The sequence below is a fragment of the Sorex fumeus genome, unplaced genomic scaffold, assembly GCF_029834395.1.
Source record: "Sorex fumeus unplaced genomic scaffold, SorFum_2.1 ptg000024l, whole genome shotgun sequence".
Classification (NCBI taxonomy): domain Eukaryota; kingdom Metazoa; phylum Chordata; class Mammalia; order Eulipotyphla; family Soricidae; genus Sorex; species Sorex fumeus.
Window position 1 is genome coordinate 11,235,002 of NW_026606081.1, and position 18,101 is coordinate 11,253,102.

The 18,101-nt window shown below is 41.4% G+C and overlaps 1 protein-coding gene across 3 annotated transcripts in view; it reads right to left on the bottom strand.

Moving 5' to 3' along the window:
* The window catches only part of TUSC3 (tumor suppressor candidate 3), a 208,712-nt gene that overhangs the window by 137,500 nt on the left and 53,111 nt on the right, over window positions 1–18,101 (bottom strand). The window lies entirely within an intron of this gene.

Below are 18,101 nucleotides of genomic sequence, written 5' to 3' on the forward strand. Positions count from 1 at the left end.
GAAAATAAAAAGAAGAAAAAGGATAGAATGGGGGGGGGGGCGGCGAGAGGGGAGGAAAGAGAAGAGGGGAAAGGGAGAAGGAAAGGAAGGCACAGGGAACAAAAAGGGAAGGGAGGGGTAAGGAAAAGAAGATGGCAGTGGTGCAGAAAGGGATGGAAAGGGAAAGGAGAATAAAGGAAGAGGGGACGGGAGGAAGGGTAGAGACAGACAAATTCTGGTTTCTGGAAAACATCTTGAGAAAATCACTGTGGGATTATAAAATCTACACTAAAATAAATCCCTTATGTACAGAAAACCAAACAAGCACCACGCTAATGAAAAACTGTATTCATTTCTTTCTTCTTCCTCTCTAAGGAAACTGTGAGAGGGACTCCAAGGAATGAATCATAGAGATGGGGCAAGGATGCAAGAAGAGAATGCAGAACGGTGCAGCCGAGATGAAAACAGTATAGGGGTTTCCTAAAAAGAAAATTACCATCTGATACATCAACATTACATTGGACTGGATTTTACACTAAGAGCAATGGAAATCAGGTTACCGAAGAGGTAACCAAGATATATTATCAAAAAGATAACGACAGCACCACATTCACTGCAGCATTTTTAACCAAGCAAAGATGGGGACCAAGACAAGGAAATAACTACAATGTTTATGGAAATATTACTAAGGGACGCAATTTTTTATAAATAAAATTTTATTTACCTCCCTGTCTACACACACTTGCTCACACAGGGGCCAGTGACAGGGCAGTGATGAGACAGGAAGGGAGGGAAGGAGGGAGGGAAGAAAGGGAAGCTGGCTGCCATTTGAAACAGTAGAGTGAAATAACATTAAGTGAAATAAACCTTTTACAGCAGGAGGAATAATGTGTTCCACTTACATGAGGTATCAAAATTAGCCAAACTTACAGAAGTAGAGAATGGTGGTTGTCAAGCGCTACAGGAGGGAGAGACAGGAATAGCTATTCAAAGGATATAAAGCTCAGCTCTAGATATAGCACAGCGGTAGGGTGTTTGCCTTGCGCGCAGCCAGCCTGGCCGAGCTGGGTTCGATTCCTCTGCCCCTCTCGGAGAGCCTGGCAAGCTACGGAGAGTATTCGATATGCCAAACACAGTAACAAGAAGTCTCACAATGGAGACGTTACTGGGCCCGCTCGAGCAAATCCATAAACAACGGGAGGACCTTGAGACCTTGAGACTTTGAGAGATCTGCTGTACAACACCACGTTCTAGTTAAGACAGAACACTACTCCTTTGGGGAGAGGGCAGGGCTCCTTTCAGGGACTCATACCACAAACACACGGGAAAAACACAAGGACTTTTTAAAAATAATGGATTAGTACTTTGTGATAACAGTATTACAAGTACATGCACATGTCAAAATCATCAAGATCCATACATTAAATGGGCTCAACTTTTTCACTTAGTAACTCAAGCTTGATAAAGCTTAAAAATGGAGAGAGCAACAGGTAGGCATCTTCCCTGGCAAGTGAAAAAGACTTGTATAAATGTTCTGCATCTACCAAAGGAAGAAAACAAGGAGACAATTTGAAGAGACGAAGGAAAAAAGAAAGGACTGGAGGGGTTAATATACTTGCCTTCCACATAGCCACCCCTGGGGCTGTTCCTCAGCACTGCATATGCTCCCACAAAAACACCCCAAAGTGATCTCTGAGCAGTGCCAGGAAAAGCTCAAATACTTCCACCTGGGGCCAACTCTCAGTCACCCTCCTCATCAAAAGAGAAAAAAGAGAAGGTAGGGAGAATAATGAACCTGCCCTCCCTACCCCCCCAAAAAAAAGAATTTCTGAATTGGTGATCCAAGACAAAGAAAACGTTCAGATAAGCATACCATGGCCATAACTAAAAGAATGAGAAAAAAATGTGGCTAATTACTGGGACTTAATTTTGCCTTGACATACAAGATACAAGCAGAAATGGATCCTAACCTCAAAATAAATTACATAAGCTTATATGCAACTATAGCATTAATTCTCACAAAACATAAATATTTGAGAGCTAAGTAACTTACTAAAAAGATAGTTACTTCTACCTCATAAATATATTCAAACCAGTCAAAAATTAAATAAATTTACTCACGCAAAATTTTGGCTTTATTTCTGAAAAGTAAAGTATAGGTATTTCCTGTAATGTATTTCCACATATGACCAAGTAATGTATGGTTATTATATTAAATTATATATCAAATGAAATTTACTTTAAATACTCAATTATTCACTATATATATGATACTGTTAATTCAGTTTCTAAAAGTTCTTCTGAGCCCTGAAAAAATAGCAAACTAAGAAATATATCTCACAAACTGAAAATTTATCTGCATCGTAACTTCTCCACAAAGTCCTTGCCCTCTATGTAAAAATAGAAACTCAAAATCAAGCTAGCTAATCTATTAATGAGGGCAGCGGTAATTGTTGCAATAAAGAGTAACTTTATCTGTGAGTTCCTAAAGTACCTTTAATAAGTTTTCTTAAAAATATATACCCACTTACTTTTATACACACATTTCTTTTACAATATTTTCCATTTCCTATATTTATCTTACATTTTCTTTTTAAAAGGTCGTAATTATACCAACAAGTAACTATCAAGACCCTGAATAACTGGAAAAGGTCAAACACTCTGCTTTACCTCCAAATTATTGATGCTGGCAGAAACAAAAATACTGAGTCAGAGATTAAAGCTTAGTTTTGATTTATGCTTCATATTCTGAAATGAGTAATTATTAATTTTCTGAAAGCACTGAGATCAGGATCATGAATATAAAAAAAAGTTAGATAAAACTTGTAAATCAATAGCTACTAATACACTTAGGAAATGCTTAGGATGATACTCAAAACATACCCTGAAAAATTTGAAAGAAGAGAAGCATAATTTTAAAAATGTATACATTTAACAGTAAGATATAATTCAAAAACTATACAGAGTGTCTTACCAAGTTCCAAGTACAGAATTAGGATGTAAGATTTAAATAAATATGACACAGTTTCCCACCCTTATAGATTTTATATTGATGATTTTTGTCATGGATTATAAAACTTACAAGCAAAAAGTGAAGGGCAAGTCTTGAGGAGAGGGAATGAAGACTGGACCAAAGGTGACACTCAGGTCCAGAACAAAAGCACAGTGGGTAGGGTGCTTGCTTTACAGGCAGTCAAGCTGAGTTCGACCTTTGGCACCCCATATAGTCCCCCAAGCCCACCAGGAGTGATTCCTGAGTACAGAATCAGTAATAAGCCCTGGGCACTGCAGGGTGTGACCCAAAAGCCTAACAAGGTGACATATGGACAGTGGTGGACAAAAGATATGTTTGGTGGTAGTGACTTTCAACCCATAATGCACAAAGTGACCAGTTTTTAATTAATCTCTTGCTTCAAGTACTTCTGTTTCTAGGGTCGGCACCCAAAAAGTGAAAGACACCTAAAATCATTCAAAAACATACACCTAATATTAAAATATTTTTTGAATTCTCTCATCAGTATGGAACATAAAAACAAATAAATACTGAAGGGTATACAAGTAATTATGCTAACTATATAAATAATCTTTATAAACAGAAAAAAACACCCTATCTAAGCCAAATAAAGCCCCTGCCTTTCCATCTTACTAATGTCAACATAACATCAGGAACCAATAACAGTCACATTCATTACAGAAATTATAAGAATTAAGTTTATTTTTAAGATATACACGAAAAGTCAAGAAAAAGAAAAAATGCTTAATGATTACTTCCAATGCTTTGGGTACAAAACTTGATGTTTCATTTTACAATGTGTCAGGTGCCATACCAACAGCAGCCCTTTCTACAAAAAAAGAAATCAGCTAAATTACTTGCTCATGATCAAAATAATAAGCAGAAAACTCAGGATTAAAACTCAAAGATTCAAATTCACCTTTCCTAGTATTAATCTGTGCTATTTTCTATTTTCTCCATGTAATAGTAGCAAGTATTCTATGATACATTATGTGTGTATTATATGATGTATTTTATACTCATACACATTATTTTTTAAAAAAAGATTAGGGAACCATTTAAATAAAAGTAGAATCTCTGCATTTCTCTAATTCAAATCTTTGGATCTAAAAAAGAATTCTTTCTGAAAATACATAACCTGTGCAAAAACTAAGTCACATAAATAAGTTAACGTGTACTTTCCAGTGGCTTAAATGATTTTTTTTTGCCTTTTGGGGTCACACCCAGCAATGCTCAGGGGTCACTCCTGGCTCTGCACTCAGGAATTACTCCTGGCGGTGCTTGGGGGACCATATGGGATGCCGGGGATGGAACCAGGGTTGGTCGCATGCAAGGTAAAGGCCCTACCCGCTGTGCTATCGCTCCGGCACCAGTGGCTTAAATGTTTTTTTTTTTCATTTTTTATAATTTTATTTATTGAATCACCATGAGAGTTACAAAGCTTTCAAGTCTAAGTCTCGGTCATACAATGAAACACCCGTATCTTCACCAGTGCCCATTCTCCACCCTCAACAACCCCAGTATACCCCCATCTCACACCCTCCCCCTACCTGTGGGCAGATGATTTCCACATTACTTTCTCTCTACTTTGATCACATTCAATATTTTGACACCAGACCCACATTATTTGGGATTTTACCCCAACACTCAGATCTGCTGAAAAGGCAACAGTAGACACTTTGTTTTCCATTGCTGGTTATGAATAACATATGATATCGCATAGCTGCAGTAGTGGCCACACGATTTTGAAATTCCGAAATTTTAACACTCAAATCTGGAGGGATTTCTGCCAAAACCTGCTGGGTTCTGAGATTTGCGCCTGAGTCTCTGGGATCATGGCAGTTAAGCAGCTTGATCAGGAGCCAGAAAGGCCATTCATGGGTGGCGACTCGGGATCTCACTGGGGCGGGGAGGAAAGGGCCGGCTCCACCTCCATCCCGTAAGGCTCAACAAGTCTCGTTACTGCGGGCCCAAACCTGACTGTCCAATGACCTCTGGAGGATGGTGGCCACCAAGGCACCAAGGGGGAGCAGGCGGAGGGACAGCACCCTTTCTCCCTGGGGTGGCCCGGTGACAGTAACCTACTCTGGGGTCCGGACGCATTTCTGCCAAAAGCCGCTGGGTTTTGAGATTTTTTTCTGAGTGTCTGGGATCATGGCCGTTAAGCAACTTGATCGGGAGCCAGAGAGGTCATTCGTGGGCGATGACTTGGGGTCTCGTTGGGGTGGGGAGGAAAGGACAGGCTCCACCCACATCCTGTGAGGCCCAACAGGTCTCGTCACTGCGGGCCCAAGCCTGAATGTCCAATGGCTTCTGGGGGATGGTGGCCACCAAGCCGCCAAGGGGGAGCAGGCAGAGTGACAACACCCTATCCCCCCTGGGGTTGCCTGGCAACAGTAATGTACTGTGGCCACTGGAAGATGACGGCCACGAAGCCACCAGGGGGAACAGGCAAGGCACAAAACCTATTCCCACTTGGGTTGGCCCAGGACCAGTAACCTACTGCAGAGACCGGAAGCATTTCTGCCAAAAGCAGCTGGGTTTAGAGATTTGTTTCTGAGTCTCTGGGATCATGGCCATTAAGCAGTTCAATCAGGAACCAGAGAGGCCATGCCTCCAATTATATAGCTGAGTCGGAGGTAGTTTGTGGGTGTGTTTCCCACATACCTAACTTTTCGCCGTTTACTTTCTTGGTAAACTTTGCCCCAAGTTTTTGGGGTCTGGCCAAAGGCACAGCAGCAATTTGGGGGTATCTGGAAGTTTGAAGGTGCCATCAGGCTGCTGATGCGCTCGCCTCACAGGTACAGATTGACCCGCTGGCGGCACCATACCCCCTTAAATGTTTTAAGATAATATAGAAAAATGTATTTCAAAAGCCCCACTGTATGTCTAAAGTGCCCAGCAGATGGTTCAATCCCTGCAAGGCTCCTGAGCACTACCAAGTATAGCCTTGAGGTCAAACAAGTACTGCCTGGCGGTAATCACTAGCGGTGGAGAATTAAAGCAGCACCGTGTCATCAAGTGCTAGCATTAAAATGCCTGGCCCTGAGGGTCAAGTATCCCAAGCACTTCTTGGGAGCCTCCAAACATATATAAACAACATATTTAAAGAACAAACTGCTTGGGGAGGTGGAGATACAGAACAGTGGGTAGGGTGCTTGTCTAGGATGAGGTTGGCCTGGCACCCCATACGGTATCCAAAGTCCTGCAAGGAGTTACACCTGAGGAAAGTACCAGAAGTTACTGAGCACCACTGAGTGTAGCCAATAAATAAATAAATAAAGAGCTACTGAGTGTTAAACACGCAGTAATGAGTATACCAAATCCTCTCATACCAAACACAAAATAATGAGTAAAAAAAGTTAACAGGGCACTAAAACGAATTTAGAATATATGGTTAAGGAAAGTCAGTGCTAATTCTCTATAAATATTCCTATTAAAGGAAATAATATACGGATGATATCTAATGAGCTACAGTTCTGTACATTTAAAATACATCAATACTAAATTTGCTTCTATAATTCTGACTCAAGAAGTCTGTTTCCTGTACCAACTCTCATGTATCACAAACTTTCTTGGCAAGAGAGAATCTGGCAAGTCACAGATTTACAATCAAGACTAGAGCAATTTACAACTTTGTGGAAGCATGATTTTAAATTTAAATGCCATCAAAATCTAAATGTCTACAGCTGGTGAATGGAAAGAGAAAATGTACTGCATTCATGCAACATGATATTATTGTAAAATTTTAAAAGAATAAAATACTGATAAATGCTATAACATGAACATAACCCCAAACATAATAAATTCCAAATGTAGCATTGTAACATTGTCCTCCCATTGTTCATCGATTTGTTCAAGTGGGCCCAGTAACGTCTCCATTGAGAGACTTGTTGTTACTGTGTCTGGCATATTGAATACGTCACGAGTAACTTGCCACGCTTTGCCGTGCCAGCAAGATAATCTCAGGAGCTTGCTGGGCTCTCTGAGAGGGGCAGAGGAATTGAACTTGGCTTGGCCGGGCCAGCCCTGTGCAAGGCAAATGCCTTACCACTGTGCTATCACCCCAACCCTGTGCTATCTCCCCAGCTCCGTATTTTATAATTTTATGACTTTATTTATATAAAACATATAGGAAAGGGCTGGAGCGATAGCACAGCGGGTAGGGCGTTTGCCTTGCATGCAGCCAACATGGCCGACCAGAGTTCGATTCCTCCGCCCCTCTCGGAGAGCCCGGCAAGCTACCGAGAGTATTCGATATGCCAGACACAGTAACAACAAAGTCTCCAATGGAGACGTTACTGGGCCCGCTCGAGCAAATCGATGATCAACGGGAGGGCCTTTACTTTACTTTACTATATAGGAAAGGAAAATTTATACAAAGAGAAAACAAAGAAGCTACTGCATGAGTCTGGGTTATGGACACAGACAATGGTAAAAGGGCATAAGTTTGCTATCAGAATGACAAAATGCTGAGAACTAATGTTGAAAATGGCGTACCACTCAGTACAGGTGCAGAAAATCACTGAATTGTAACTTGCAATGTGTACCATTAATGATACATAAAACATATGTAAGTAAAGTACTTTAAATGTTTTGTTTAAATGTCTTTAGCCAGCTAGTGAGAATAAAGGAGTATTCTGTTTACTAATAAAAGAGTTTGTTCAGAGTTTGTACTCTGAAACTAGAGTAGTTGTTCTCAGCTTGTTCTCACAAACTCAGTACTTCCATGAAGTGATTAAAAACTATTATGTATGTATGTACATACATATACACATTTCCACTGAAAATAGCATGTGTGGTGAAATAATGCATAAAAATACATAGTTCTCCCAGAAATCCTAATTTTGGTAAGAAATAATCTTGAGGATTCTAAAAAGTCTCAGTAAGTATTGTAACACACTATCACAAATCACGATGACGAATCACGACCACCCTGATATTCGTCGATTGCCTTGAGCAGGCCCCAGTAACATCTCCTTCATCCTAGCCCTGAGATTATATTCAAGGCTCTTTAGGAGAATGAGACCCATCATTGTTACTGGTATTTGGCATATTGGGTACGCCACGGGGAGTTTGCCAGACTCTGCCGTGTGGGCAGGCTAAATTCGGTAGCCTGCCAGTTTGTCCAAAGTAGAAATGAGATAATAAGATGTCATAATAAGACATAATAACACACTATATATGGTGAAAATTATAAAGTGTCAGCACCTGAAAAAAAAATAAGGGTCTGGATTATTGTTTTAGTGTTTCAAATTCTAAATAATATTGAACGAGCACTTCAGCACCCAAACATCATCTCATAACTAAAAACAGAAGTCTGAAAAAAAAATCAAACAAATCCATTATAAAAGCTATTTAATTATGTAATTCCAAAGAAAATACTAAATTTGGGGATTTTATTTTACTAACCAGTTAAAAGATACAGCTAGGGGTTGGAGTGATAGCACAGTGGGTAGGGTATTTGCCTTGCACACGGCCCGACCCAGGTTCGATTCCCAGCACATCCCATATGGTTCCCCAAGCACGGCCAGGAGTAACTCCTGAGTGCATGAACCAGGAGTAACCTCTGTGCGTCACTGGGTGGGACACAGAAAGAAAAAAAAAAGAGAGAGACAGCTAAATTTAACTCACATAATGTAAAATAACACTGAACATATCTGAATTTTAGAAAATTTCACTTATCTAAACCAATGCAAGGGTGGTATTTCAAGTTGTTACTGCTACAGATCTATCACCAGAGGCAATCAATGTATCTGCTCTCAACTACTCCCACTTTCTTGGCTCCCAACATCAGTATGTGAAACTAATGAAGCAGTTCCCTAGTAACAACATTTTATCCTAAAATGAAGTGAATTTGCTCACTTCTTGGCCTTCTGGCTAAGATCAAGTGTTCTTGATGTTCATTAAAATCCTGAACCAGTACAACCACATAAGTACTACTGCAAATAAGGAATATGGATAACACTTGTACATTATTCAAATCAGTGCCCATAACTAATTAGTTATTCCTAAGAAAGGGAATATTGGTTCTATACTAGAAGATATATTACAGATGTTACTTAGGTATCTACATTAACAAGAAAAAGATTACAATAAAAATCTCTATGGATGTAATAAACTTAGTAGACATAGAATGTTCAATGTAAAAAATGTGTTGACATATAGGCTGATGAATAGTGTACAAGATAGGCATATGATAAAGCAAATATAGTAAAATATTAATTGTAGAATCCAGGGTGTGGGTATTTGAGTAACACTGTAAAATCTTTCAAATCTGAGTATGTTTGAAAATATTCAGAACATAATGGTGAAGAAAAATAACTGTCCGAACATTGATGGCATACTTTTGGATTTCTCTTAAAATTCTTCTAAAAAGGCATAAGCTAAAAAAATTGTTTTTATTTTCATGTCTGAGCATTTCTATTGTGCTTTTTCTTAAACTGTACAGTATTACAAATATGTCATTTTATAACTATAATACTAGTTTCTAAGTGTTGCCTCTTGACAGCTACTCATCAGTATTTTCCACTAAATTATTAAAATAATGCCCAGAACTATGTCTTGTTCATCATTCTGTCCCCGATGGCCAGTTCAATGTCTGCCTCATAAATAAAAACTTGTAAAACTACCAAAACAATTCACTGGAAATACAGAAATAGAATTAACACAGCTCTCTCTCAGGACTGACACAGTCCTTGATCTTGACATGCTTTCCAATCTACTTGTGGGAGAAAAACTACTCCTTTTTTGTGTTTTAAGATATTTGCATTTATAATCAGAGACAGCAGCCCAAGATGAGGTATGCTCATTAAAATTTGGACATCTTAGGTTTACTGCTAATATCCATTTGGTAAAAACATTACCAAAAACACATAGCTCTATTTAATATGCTATATGAGCATTACTGAATGTGCCCCAACTTCCCCACACCAAAAACAGTATCGCAGAAAATATTAAACTAAGCAATGTGGAGATACAATCTTTCAAGGTCAGACTAATCACTAAAGGGCCAGAGATAATACAGCCACTAGGGAGTAGACCCAGCATGAGCCCAACTCAGGTTCAATTTCTGGTACCACAAGATACTCTCAGAATAGCCAAGTGCAGCCCTGAAGATCCCCTAAACTTCTGGGGTGACCTTGGTAATCCCCAGAACAGCCGGGCATGAACAGCAGGGTACCCTCAAGCCCATGCATTCAGTGACCAGCCCAGCTGTCAAAGAATCATCAGAGGGGCCCCCAGGACTCCTGATTACTATCTGGGAGGCCCAATAAACCATGAAATAAAAATAAATAAAAAAGTATTGGTGCCAGAATAATAGTATAGGGGGTAAGGTACTGGCTTTACTTGATGCTAATCCTGGTTCTGGTACCACATATGGTCCCTGAGTAGACCAGGTAGGACTGATCCCTGAGCACAGAGTCAGAAGTAAGCTCTGAGCACCAATAAATGTGGCCCAACATCCCACCCCCCACACACAAAAACAGCATCACCCCCCCACACACACACACACACACACATCACAATAAACATTAAAATACACAGATGGGGATACAATCTTTCAAGGTCTAAGACTAAGAAGACATAAAAAAATGGAATGCATGCCCTTCAGTACACTGACTACATACCTAAGAATTTATCCTAAAGACATCAAATAAGGGTTTTTATGTAAAATAAATGTATTAATAAAAATACATATAAATATAAATAATATAAATAAAATAAATTTAATAAATTAAATAAATCCCGAGCAGAGCCCCAGCAGCTGAGGACCTCCAGAGCCAGCCATGGCCATGCTGGGACCACTCTCCACACATCCGGACAAGCCTCATGTATGAAAGAACTGGCAGAGGAACCCAGGCATGTGGGTCCCGGGGCTGTAATCTCCAAGCCTGATCGGATTGGGATTGGGCCTTCTCTACCCAGACCTCCCATCTTCCAGTAGGTAGGCGTCACACCCACCAGCTGCCACTGGCGCCAGGTTGGTCCCATCAACGGCAGAGACTATAAAATCCAGCTCCCGGAAGCACGCGGCTGCATTTGTGGCCGCGTGACATCTTAATTGTCTCATTTTTCCTTCGTAGAACCTGATCGGCTACCAAAAGTATCCTTTCCGCACAGCAGAGTCTGGCAAACTTCCCATGTATTTCAATATGCCAAATACCAGTAACAATGATGGGTCTCATTCTCCTAACCCTGAAAGAGCACTGAAATGGCTCTTTTAATATCTCAGGGCTAGGAAGAAGGAGACGTTACTGGTGCCTGCTCGAGGCAATCGAGGAACAACAGGGTGATCGTGATGTAAAATGATACTCACTGTAGCACTGTCCATAACTGGAAACATTTGGAAGTAGAGAGGCCAACAAAAATAGGAAATAATAAAAAAAAATTTTATTAAAAGATGAGATAGTTATTTAAAAGGATAATCACAATATATCTTTAAGTATCAGAGAGAATTACTTATCAGGAGCTGGAGAGACAGTACTGCAGGAAAGGTAAGGTAAGTCTGCATGCCACCAACCTGGGTTCAACCCCTGGCTCCAGAAATGGTCCCTCTCAGAGCTAGAAAAAATCCTTAAGCATCATTGGGAAGGCACAAAAACAAATATAAGAATAAAAAACAATTATTTATCACAACAGCATGTATAATATTATTTTGTACTTTAATAAATAGGTGTGCCTAGTCACTAACTTCTGTATTTGTCAAATATATGTAAGTAAGTAAGTAAGTAAAGGCCCTCCCATTGACCATCGATTTGCTCGAGCGGGCCAAGTAACGTCTCCATTGGAGACTTTGTTGTTACTGTGGCTGGCATATCCAATACATCACGGGGAGCTTGCCAGGCTCTGCCGTGCGGGCGAGATACTCTCGGTAGCTTGCTGGGCTCTCCGAGAGGAGCGGAGGAATCAAACTCGGGTCGGCCATGTTGGCTGCGTGCAAGGTAAACGCCCTACCGCTGTGCTATCGCTCCAGCCGGATACAAAACAAATTGACAGTCATTTATTTCTAAAGAACAAAACACAGATGTGTTCATATCTACCAGAAAAATGTCTATTTTTTGTTGGACATTTTTTCTGCATTCGTCTACACAAAGGCAAGAAATTGATCCCTCTATGGAAAATGCTTAACACAGACAGGTAACACACAGTGACTATATGGCTCTTTGCAGTTCCTAATTCTTCTCCTCCTGACCACTGATTGATTCCATTCTCTTGAAAACTAGCGTCACTTTACTTCAATTTAATCCTAAATTTTGGTCAGGTTGCTATTTGAAAAAATAGAATATTTCATTATGTTATAACTTGCACAGTTATTACTGCATTCATCTTTACTGGCAAACCCCTCACTGGAGTAAGTGTACAAGTTCTTAAGAAACCAGGGTCTTATGTTTCTCTTTCCAAAAAGAAGGAGAAAAAAACCCCAACAATTCCAGATATTTGAGATTTAGCAAAGTGATGCATTAGAGAAAAAGGATATCAAAACAATATAAGTCCAACAATAAAGACACGTTTCTTGAATGTAGTAAAATAAACATTTTCAGCTTTTCTGGTGATACACATGCTAGAAATAGTCAAGCTAGTAATTGCAGAGTGACAGAGTATCCATAATACTATCACAAAAACCCATGTTCTAAGATACACTTTTACAATCTAAAAAGGAGCAAAAAATAATAAATTTCTTGCATTCATAATAAGACATCAATTGTATAATTATTTACTCAAGGAACACATATATGCCTGAAGTTAATGACAGAAGTTACACGAACCTAACATGTAGCACCGTAGCACAGTCCTCCTGTTGTTCATCGATTTGTTCACCTGTAACGCCTCCATTGTGAGACTTGTTACTGTGTTCAGCATATCGAATATGTCATAGTTAGCTTGCCAGGCTTTGCTGTGAGGGCGGAATACTCTCGGTAGCTTGCTGGGCTCTCCGAGAGGGGTGGGGGAATCAAACCCAAGTTGGCATTGTGCTAGCAAAAGCCCTACCCACTGTGCTATCTCCCCATAACACAAAAACTAAAGTCGTCTTCATGGATGAAACTCTACTACCCAAGCAAGTGGAAACAAAGATCAACACATGGCACTATATTAAATTAAGACACTTCTGCACCTCTAAGGAAATGATGACCAGGATACAAAGACAATCCATGGAATGGGACAAATTATTTCCCAGCAATCATCTGATAAGAGGTTACTATCCAAAGACAGCAAAGGCACTGGTGGAATCTTACAAGAAACAAACAACCCCATCAAAAAACAGAGAAGATGAGATGAACAGAAATTTCCTCAAAGAAGAAATACAAATGATCAAAGAACACATGAAAAAAATACTCCACATCACTAATCATTTGGAAGACGCAAATCAAAACAATAACGTGATATCATATCATACCAGAGATTGGTACACATCAAAATGAACCACCAGTGTTGGTGCAGGTGTGGAGAGAAGGAAACTCTCATTCACTGCTGGTGAAAATGTCAACTGGTTCAGTCTTTCTGGAAAACAACATGGACATTCCTGAAAAATCTAGAATTGAGCTTCCAATTGACCCATCAACTGCTTCTCAGAATATACCTCAAAGGCCCAAAAACAAACTGGAGATAAGACATTTGCACCCTTATGATCCTTGTAGCACTATCTATAATAGTCAAAATCTTGAAACAATCCAAGCGCCCAAGAACAAATGACTGGATAAAACATGGTACATGTACACAATGGAATACTACTCGGCCATAAGAAAAATCAAAGCCATGCAATTGGATGCTAAATGGAGGGACCTGGAGAGTTTCGTTCTGAGTAAAGTTAGTCAAAGACTCACTCAGAAGGACCTCTCTCATATGTGAAGAATAAGGAAACAATGGGGGATAATGAACGCCCAAAGACAATGAAACAAAGAGCATGACAACTGTTTCAGTAGGAAACATACCACTTGAGGGGGTTGGGGAAAGGGGGCAACACATACAGTGGGGGAACTGTTCAACCAGGAAGAGGAGGTGAATGCGGAAAGGCAGTAAACTGTTATATATGAAACCATATCAGCAACAGTGCTGTAAATCCCACTGCAAAAACATACTCATATATATAACTATATGTGTAAATATGTGTGTGTACATATACATATATATGTCACTGGGATGGAGCAATAGCACAGCGGGTAGGGCATCTGCCTTACATGCAGCCAACATGGCTGACCCAAGTTCGATTCCTCCGCCCCTCTCGGAGAGCCCGGCAAGCTACCGAGAGGATCTCGCCCGCACGGCAAAGCCTGGCAAGCTACCAGTGACGTATTCGATATGCCAAACACAGTAACAATTGTCACAATGGAGATGTTACTGGGCCTGCTCGAGCAAATCAATGAACAAGGGGAGGACAGTGACACTGACAGTGACAGTTCTTCTCCAAAGTACAAAAACTGAATAAAAACACTAGATTCAGGAAAAAATGCCTTCATGTTAAATAAGACAGCAGTTTTATATTGTGAGACTTATTGTTACTATGTTTGGCATATCGAATATGTCATGGGTAGCTGGCCAGGCTTTGCCCTGCAGGCGAGATACTCTCGGGAGCTTGCTGGACTCTCCGAGAGGGGCAGAGGAATCGAACCCAGGTCAGCCACATGCAAGGCAAACACCGTACTCCCTGTGCTATTGCTCAGACATTAGTTTGCGGATACCTGAGGCTCGCACCAAGCCACATTGGCGAATGTGCTTGAGGGTTTCCAAAGACAGGCACCTTTTTGTGTTTTTTTCTCTCTCTGCATTCCTCACACAATCATGAAGGTACTGAACAAGTCTATTATATTCCTTGTCAATGTCATCAACGACAGCATTTTTCCATGTTGCCGCAACAGCGCCAAAGAGCTCCCAGTTGGTGGTCATTCTGGGAGTTTTTTTCTTAAACTTTGCAGCCTTTTTTCCCTGCTCTGTGAAGTAGAATTTTGCACAAAGGAGACAGTGGTCCGAACCCATTTGGAATTTTGGGACAGCAGTGACATCAGTCAGGCAAAACCATCGACTGAGTATGGTGTGGTCAATTTCGTTGTGGAACTGTCTGTCCATGGGGAGATTCCCACGTCCAATGTTTAAATTTGGTCTTCTGGAACTGTGAGTTACCATGGATGGTTTTGGTCGACATGATGGACTCAGACAGTCGCTCATCCTGTTCGTTCCACTCTATGCCATGGGCCCCAATGTGGAGTTCTTCGGGCAATCTTCTCAGTCCTATCTTGGCATTAAAATCACTGACAATGATCTTGTAGAAGGTGTGGTCTTCCTTATAAAACGTCTCCAGCTCCATGTAGAATTTCTCAATCTCTTCTTCATAATAGTTGGATGTTGGTACATAGATGAACTGCCAGCAGTGAGCCACATCTATTTAAGTGTAAGCGTCTGTTCGGGTTGTTAGGCATTCGAATGAATCAATGCTCATGGCCAAGTTTGTGTTAACGAGGACACTGATACCACCAAGGCCCCTTTTGTTGCATGTTCCGAGGAACAGTTCCTCTCCAGTGTCATCGATATGGCATTGATATGGTTGATGTCTTGTCTCGGTCAGACCAATGATGCCGTACTTCATCTTTTGCACTTGCACCATCAGGTTCTCTACGGGTGCTTCCGATGCAAGGATACGTGCATTGAAAGTACAGTCATTTTTTTACTCCTTCTTCATTTGGCAACCTAGTTTGGTCCTGAGATTTTTATCAGCCTCCCCTTGCTCATTCTTCTTAACACTGTCATATGGGGGGCTCTTTCAGGGTAAGGGGAATGAGGCCCATTGTTTTTACTGTTTCTGGCATATTGAATACGCCACGGGTAGCTTGTCAGGCTGTGCCATGCAGGCGGGATATTCTCAGTTACTTGCCGGGCTATCCAAGAGGGATGGAGGCTTTTAGGGCGGCTCTAATCGCCCTTATAGGTGTTCCCATGGTTCATGATATATATGAATCAAATATGTTGTGATAAACTTGGAAAGATGGGTATTCAGTATCTCATGATATCTCAAAAAGCAGCCGCACGGTTTGGAAAGCAGCCTGGAGCGTGGCGGCGGCTCAGTAGTGGAGGTAGTGGAAGTAGTGGAGGTCAACCACTGAGGTTGGCACAGGCAGGGTGGGGCTTCTGGGTGTGATCCCTGGGTCACTGGAGATTGGTGGAAGCAGGCAGAGGATCTGCTTCTGGGTCCGTTGAACCTGGAGTCCAAGGTCATATGTGAGGCTTGGCCTGAGTGTCCAGAAAGCAGACTGGAGCGTGGCGGTGGCCAGATAGTGGAGGTAGTGTCCTTTGAAACTACAAGACCAAGATGACTGCCCTCCGACGTCCTGATGGATCTAACACATCTTCCAGAAGAGCAATGGAGAAGATTATCCATGACTTCTACTTAATTCTCTTTGACAGCCACGTCCAACTGCCCTCATACCAAATTCCGTAGGATGGATATGTCGTCCCCAACATTCTACCTTCTGAAATCCGAAATGCCATTTCTTTGGTAAGGAAGCAATCAGCACCCAGCCCAGACAAGGTCGAACACCTGAAGAATCTGCCATCAGTACTTATCAATACACTGGCTTGGCTCTTCACACGCTACCTGTCTGAATGCAAGGTTTCATCCCAATGGAAAACCAGCAGGACCGTTCTACTGTACAAGAAGGGAGACATCCGCAACATTGGCAACTATCGCCATATCTGCCTGTTTTCCATCATCTACAAGTTGTTCGCTAGAGTCATCCTGAATAGGACTGACAGAACACTAGATGGCGGTCAACCATGCAAGCAAGCTGAGCTCCGAAAAGGATTCAGCATGATCGACCATATTCACACGGTAGGACTGCAACACTGTCCTTTCATTGCTCATCGATTTGCTCGAGCGGGCCCAGTAACATTGTGAGACTTGTTGTTACTGTGTTTGGCATATCGAATATATCATGGGGAGCTTGCCAGGTTTTGCTGTGCAGGAGAGATACTCTCAGCAGCTCGCCAGATTACCAAGAGGGGTGGAGGAATCGAACTCAGGTCAGCCCTATTGGTCGTGTGAAAGGCAAACACCCTACCCGCTGTGATATCATTCCAGCCCATTCACGTGGTAACCAAGCTCACTGAGGTTTCTAGGGAGTTCAAGATGCCACTCTGTCTAATGTTCATTGATTTAAATAAGGCCTTTAATTCTGTTGAGACTGAAGTGGTCATCAAAGCCCTAGGCAAACAGGGCGTTCAAACTCAGTACATCAGGATCCTCTGTGAGCTGTATTACAGATTCACCACTAGGATTTTACCATTCTACAAGGAAGTGATGATCAACATAAAGAGAGGGGTTCGCCAGGGTGATACCATTTCACCGAAATACCATTTCAGCGAAACTCTTCAGTGCCACCCTCGAGAAAGTCATGCTACAACTGGAATGGGAAGGAATGGGAGTGAAGATATACAGTTGGCAACTACACCTTCTCCACTTCACTGATGACATCGTTCTAATAATACCAAATATTAGCCAAGCAGCACAAATGCTGGCTGACTTCAACCATGAGTGTGGAAAGATCGGAATGCAGCTGAATCTCACCAAGACAATGTTCATGAAAAACAGACTACTTCCTGACGTTCCATTTGCTCTCAATGGAATGAACATCTCTGAATGCAGCAATTATGTGTACGTAGGTTGAGAACTCAACATGATGAACGACCTGACACTTGAGCTGCACAGGAGGAAGAGAGCAGCATGGGACACCTTCAAGAACATCGAAGAAATATTTAAGAGGACGAAGAACCTACAGCTCCAGGCACATCTCTTCGACTACGTCGTTTTTGTGCATAAACATATGCCTCAGAGACCTGGGCCCTACAAAAATAGGATGAGAACGCTATTCGGGTCTCCGAAAGAGGAATCAAAAGAGCTATGCTTGGAGTATCACACTTCACTCAGGTGAGAGAAGGAATCCGGAGTTCCGACCTCCGTCGACAATCGAGAATCAGGGACACTGTCTCGTTTGCCAAGGCGTCGAAAACCAGATGGGCTGGGCACATAATGCAATTTGGAGACGACCGCTGGACTAGAGCTATTACCAAATGGATTCCACGTGATGTCAAAAGAATGCGTGGCCACCCACCTACAAGA